Below are 6,702 nucleotides of genomic sequence, written 5' to 3'. Positions count from 1 at the left end.
GAAGGGTGTGACCCAACTCAAATAAACATTAATAACTGTGTGATGTGAGAGCTAAGGGGAAATGAAAGTGTCACCTCTGGAGTTTGCCAATAATCACTATGGCGATAGTTAACTGAACAGAATAAATTTGCAATCTATAAATCTCTTTGAAAGGTCAATTACTTATCTGGAAAGGCTTTGAAATCAATGTCACCATCTGGGGACTATCTCTGACCTAGTGATAATAAAAAGACTCAAAGAAGGTCTGCAACCAAATAACTTTACTCAAAATAACACTTTGCAGCTGAATCAGTGGAGGCAAAGATGCCTCTCCTTTACTTGACAGTTTATGCACCACATTGCAGAAATCACAATCTAAATATATCTCAAAGCAAACTCTTACACTGTTGTACCATTGAATTACAAATAATGCTCATCTGGTATCTTCGGATGACTCTACAGCTTCCAAGACTACAGTTGTATTTGTCTTGGCTTAGGAAAGATGACTAAATTGTGGGGGTAAAGCCCCCATTAAGGGGTCTTACTAACCTCGTAAGAAGTTGAAATTTTAGGAATATTACTTCATTTGTCTAATATCTATGGTCAAAATTTCATCAACAGCAAAAATATACGAATTTTCATGGGGGTTATAGCCTCATTTATGTCCCCTCTCTTTCAAACATATGCTGCATTACATCTGCCCTTATGCATAGAATATAATTTCCAAATTTCATAAACATCCAATCAGTACTTTTGACCTTGTTTTGGATCATGAAAAATACCTGTTACAATTTATCTGCAATAAATTGGTTATACTTCTGAAATACACAAAATATTTTAACAATTTTTTTAATTATAAACATATTCTTTTATTTTTTTACTTGTTTTAGTCTTTTGTCAGCAGCCATGCTGCAGCTCGGCCTTAAAGTGTTTTTCAGTAGAAGAAATAAACCCCAGAACGTATTCTTTGTAAGTCTAGTACTTATGTACTTATTCTATTGGTGTGTTCTGCTGAACCGCTTAGCTATGGGAACGTAAACACACCAACATCAGTTGTCAAGCGATTGTAGGGGGACAAACACAAATACACACACACACACACATACACAAACACACACACACACACACACATACGACGGGCTTCAGTTTCCGTTTTGTCTGCCCAAAGCTATAGTCTGAAGACACTTGCCCAAGTTGTCACTCAGTGGTACTGAACCTGGAACCACGTGATTGGGAAGCAAGCTTCTTACCACACAGCCACGCCTGTGCCTATATAATATGATTTTTTAAACATCGACTTGCTAGGAGGGTTCATCCGAGTAAAATAGGTGAAAAATTGTTGAGAAACACTGGACCAAATTCTTCAAAGTAGAACTACAGCATGGTCACAGTCAAATTGACTGAAACAAGTTAAAGCTAAAATATAAAGATTTTACATTCTGTTTCCCTAAACCTTTGGTAATAAGCAGACGATTAGTAGTCATTGAAATACGTGTCTACAACTGCAGCCATAAGGGGACAGTCTGTAAAATTGTAACACATGAAATGAAAGTTGAAAGTAAAGATTCGAGTGTCCTATATTTTTTTGGCAGTATTTCCACACCGTGGTATCCTGGAACCCTGTGGTTCTGTGAGGTATTGCTAAGAGTTAAGTTTCACAAGAAATATTGAGGAATAGGCTAATTATATGTAAATGCACTTTGATGATATGCAAGATGCATTTTAGAAGTTTTGAGATTTTTTTTCAAAAGAGGCAGTTAAAAGTGTCCTAGATTATTGTTAGTTTAGTATATTATTTATATGCATCTAATAAGCTGACTTGCCAACTTTTATTATTCCATACTGAAGGAAACAGCTGTAATGCCACTGTGAACATGGCCTACCAAACACTGCTAACTAGCTTGCAGAAAGCAGCTGGGACGTGAAAACAATTTAGAAGCTTGCTATGTTATAAAGTTTTCTGTTAAACTGAGCAAAACGCTATAAAAACTTATGCTCCAAACAGCTTATAGATTAACTTGTATGAGCCCCAAGCGTGTCTGCCAAGTTTGTGACAAACAGTGATATCTATAATAGAGCAAAATATAAACAGGCAATTACGAGGCATCAAATCAATTTATAACTTATTTCTATAACACACTGAAAAGAGAACAAGGCTAGGATCTTATCGGTTTGAACGGTAGTTTTTCTAGCGGTGTCATATGAAATTGTCACCCATAATTATGACCCTAGTATCGATCTATTGCATTTCAATCTGTGTTAGGGTTAGGGTTAGGGTTAGGGGTGGGGGGAAGGGTTTTTTTTTTCTTCACAAATGTAAATAAACCCAATTTGTTTCTTAAACGAGGGACATATTCATACAGCACAGAATGCTTTTTAACTCAATAGACGTCAATGATTGGTTGAAATTGCAGAAATTGAAGAAAAAAAACAACAAATATCTTACAAACTATAGAATTTTCTCAATAAAACCAAGAGAAAAAGATATTTTATAAACACATTCTACCAGGATAAGAAGTTTAAAATTTTTTAGTTACCTAGAAATTATGTTAAAAACTGCCATTCAAACCGAAAAGATCCAACAACAGTAGTATATATTGTCAACAATACGGGCATCATAATGGTTTATAAACTGAGGATGTATGCTCGATTGACAGATTCTTCTCTTATCATATTTCCTCTATCCCTCCTTTTCCCCCACTTTCTCTTTCTCTCATTTAATCAAATGGTTATTTCTATTTTATATTATTTTGTATTTAATATATCATTCAAAATTTCCGATATTTTATCGTTATACACTTCTATACGCGGATGTTGACATGACCGGAGTTTACAGTGTGACAAACATCTACCCATTCACCCGTTCCGTCTTTATATATCTCTTTTATTCTGTCTGCATCAATTTTTCCCAAACTTATTTGTCGCAGAAACCTTACATATATTTTGTTCAGAATATTGATGCATCTAGAGTTATTTCCCTTGCCCTGCAATCGTTTTTCAAAGACGACTTTTATTCGTTTCTTTTCTTTACACACAACTGCGATATTTAAAAATACTTTTTCTGCTCCTAGTGAACCTAAATATATAACTGGTACATATTTCTTCAATTTACACCAAGTGTTCAAAACTCATATCATCTTTATTGGACACAGGGTGTTTTTTCCTACCGAATATAATCATATATAACTGTTTATCGAAGTGGATTCCGTGAAAAAATCCTTGGCATTCTGCAAAATAAGGTATCTTAATGAAATTCGATAAGAATTTATTTTATAATAAAAAAAAATTATATTCATCAGTTTCAAAATAATACATTATTATATTCTTTTATATTCTCCCTGAAAAATACTTTTTGTTTCATTTAGTATTGTATTAAACTTCGAGTGACAGCAGAGCCGGCTCTAGGTTTGCCGGCGCCTCGGGCGCGAAATCTTTTCACCTACAAGAGTTCCGAACCCAAGTAATGAACTCATGGCGAACCTTCGGTATAGGTACACACGTGACTTTGTTTACGTTTCTGAAGATAACAGAAACCCTTTTCTCCCATCCCTAACCCTAACCCTAACACAAAGCCTAACCCCCATATATATAAAAAAAACACTTTCTTGAAATGTATCCGGTACTTACACCGGTACATATACCGAAGTTACGCCGAATTCATTTGCATACAGCCAATCAGAGCAGAGCCACCTTTATCCTTTCTTCCTTTCTAGTCAGCACCGTGCATTCCTTACTCTTTCCCTCTCTACTGGCAGACAACAATCTTTTTGTCACTATCGAAAAAAAAATTCGCTATCACTACAAGTACTACTATTTCTGGAAAAAATTAAATAACTCAAGCAATTCAATATGGGCAAATGTATTATTGTGTCTATAGAGGGTAACCAGTGAACATCGAAGGATCAACACCAAGAAGGAAGAAATATTATTTACATATAGTTATTCGTTTGCCCTACAAGTAGTTAGAGACAGTAGTACTTCTAGTGATAGCGAATTTTTTTTTTTTTTTTCGATAGTGACAAAAAGGTTGCTGTCTGCCAGTAGAGAGGGAAAGAGTATGAAATGTATGGTGCTGACTAGAAAGGAAAAAGGAAAAGGGTGGATCTGCAAATGAGTTCATTACTGGGATCTGGAACTCTCGTGGGAAAAAAATTTCGCGCCCCGGGTAAGCTAAACGTTGACGTGTACAAGCTGACGGCCGTGTAAATTTCCTTGTCTTTGCCACGCCCTCCTTGGCGCTCCCTAACACTTGGCGCCACGGGCGACTGCCCGAGTTGCCAGTACCTTGAGCCGACCCTGAGTGACAGGACGGGTGTCTGTAAAATATAGGTATGGTTTCTGCGACAAATAAGTTTGGGAACCATTGATGCAGACAGAATAAAAGAGACATATAAAGACGGAACCGATGAATAGATAGATGTTCGCTACGCTGTAAACTCCGGTCATATCAACAACTTCATACGGAAGTATGTATAACGATAAAATATCGGAAATTTTGAATATATTAAATACAAAATAATATAAAATAGAAATAACCATTTAATTAAATGAGAGAAAGAGAAAGGGAAAAAGGGAGAGATAGAGAAAATATAAGAGAAGAAACTGTCGGTCAACAGGAGATCGAGCATAAATGCTGTGAATCTTCAGTTTATAAACCATTATGGTGTCCGTATTGTTGACAATACTTACTGTGAAAAAAAATACTGCTGTTGTTTAATGCCAAGCCACTATGATCAAACAAATTTGTGATCAAAAGAATTCCAGCTGTGACCATACCATCTTTTTTCGTTTTTCTGTATTTAGTATATACCTGGCCGCGTACATCTTTCACTTTAAAACAAAAGTAAATAATTTTTTTTTAATTTACGGAAATTAACGAACAAAACCAGCTGATCCAAATGATAGTTCTGCAAGTTAAAACGAAGGATGGCTTCCAATATATTCCCTTTCATGATAGCAGGACATAATATGAGGAAAGTTTGACTGCGATTTCTAGAAAATCAAACGATCAGCGAAGAGAAAATTTCAAATTCACGTGGTGGTGGTGGTGGTAGTTTGAGCAAAGGAAATTACAGGCATCAGTAAATATCAGCAAATATCGGTCGATACGAATAGTCATCTTTAAGCCTGAAAGAGTTTGATTTGTTTTCATAGCTTAGTCAGGACAAAGACCGGATCTTTTCGGTTTGAACGGCAGTTTTTAACATAATTTCTAGGTAACTAAAAAATTTTAAACTTCGTATACTGGTAGAATGTGTTTATAAAACATATTTTTCTCTTGGCTTTATTGAGAAATTTCTATAGTTTGTAAGATATCTGTTGTTTTTTTTCTTCAATTTCTGCAATTTCAACCAATCACTGACGTCCATTGAGGTAAACAACATTCTGTGCCGTATGAAAATGTCCCTCGTTTAAGAAACAGATTGGGTTTATTTACATTTGTGAAGAAAAAAAGATACCCTTCTCCCACCCCTAACCCTAACCCTAACTAACCCTAACCCTAAAAGAGATTGAAATGCAATAGATCCATACTAGGGTCATAATTATGGGTGACAATTTCATATGACACCGCTAGAAAAAACTGCCGTTCAAACCGAAAAGATCCTTGATTTGTTTTCAGGACAAAGACCATCGATCAGAATCTTTTTCTGGATCTCTATGACTGGTAAGTGTACGTAATCCTCATTCTGGAAACCTGGCCCCAGCGCGTGTAACATACTACTCTCTGTTGAAGTCGCTCAAGGGCCAATTGACAGTACGGGAGGTAAATTTTATGTGCAAATGCATCTGTTAGCTTCCCTCACCCCCGATATTCAGCCTCATAGGGAACGGCCGACATTCACTGAACCTATACAATTCGACAACTTTATAGTTTGTTGTTGCTTCCATCAAGAAGAACCCATGTTACAAATGGATATGCATTCAGAGACTTTGTGTATGGTTTAGGGTTAAACGTATGCTACTGAGTAGGATCAACGAATTCAATCGGTTATAACCCAATATATTTTACTTCCTTTAAAAACAGATGTCATTCCTCTTTTTTTTTTTAACTTGAAACTTGATTTTAAATTAATGGGTTGTTTTAGAGAGTTGGGAAGAAAGTGGAGCTAAATGGTTCTGGACAAAAATTGAAACCTTTAGTATACTGGACTCAGTTTGTGCCTTTTTTTCTTTTTTCTTTTTTTTTTCTCTTCAGCTCAAGACCAAGAAATGAACCATTATAATAAAGGACCAATGGTTCAATGGATATTTTTGTTCGTTTCTCTACCAAAGCCTCGATATTTTCTTGAGAAATAATTATATTCAATCTCTTGGGAGAAAGGAACAAGGATGTGTCATTTCGATGTCTTTCTGTAAAGGCCACAACGACGAAATACAATTGAAATTATTTCAACTGGGAAGCGACACCCGGTCGTGATCAAGGTCAATTCGAAATTGTTACAGTCGCGTCAAAGAATTTATTCGCAACGTTTAGTCACCAATAAATCGCTATACATTGTTATTTTATCGTCTTCGTTTTGTTCGTAGAATGAAAATAGTATACTGTGACGTTGAATTGAAATAAAGTCACTGAACAAAAATCATTACAAATCTAACTACAATAAAGTCTGAAGAAAAAATATCACAAATAATAGCTAACATTTAACCTTTTGGCTACGTTATTAAATTTCATGGTCATTCCCTAAATGATGTTAATTATCCTCCAAAATCTTTCTTTTTTTT

At 35.5% G+C, this 6,702-nt stretch overlaps 1 long non-coding RNA gene across 1 annotated transcript; it reads left to right on the top strand.

The window, feature by feature from the left end:
• The first annotated feature begins 4,210 nt into the window (after positions 1–4,210).
• Positions 4,211–6,481, top strand: LOC118763744. The gene is made up of 2 exons (XR_004999496.1): positions 4,211–4,445; positions 6,176–6,481. It is a non-coding gene; the product is annotated as an uncharacterized LOC118763744 (long non-coding RNA).
• Positions 6,482–6,702: the final 221 nt, after the last annotated feature.

Source organism: Octopus sinensis, linkage group LG6, assembly GCF_006345805.1.
Source record: "Octopus sinensis linkage group LG6, ASM634580v1, whole genome shotgun sequence".
Lineage (NCBI taxonomy): Eukaryota > Metazoa > Mollusca > Cephalopoda > Octopoda > Octopodidae > Octopus > Octopus sinensis.
The sequence above is the reverse complement of the archived record's forward strand: the minus strand, read 5'-3'. Positions and strand labels throughout refer to the sequence as shown.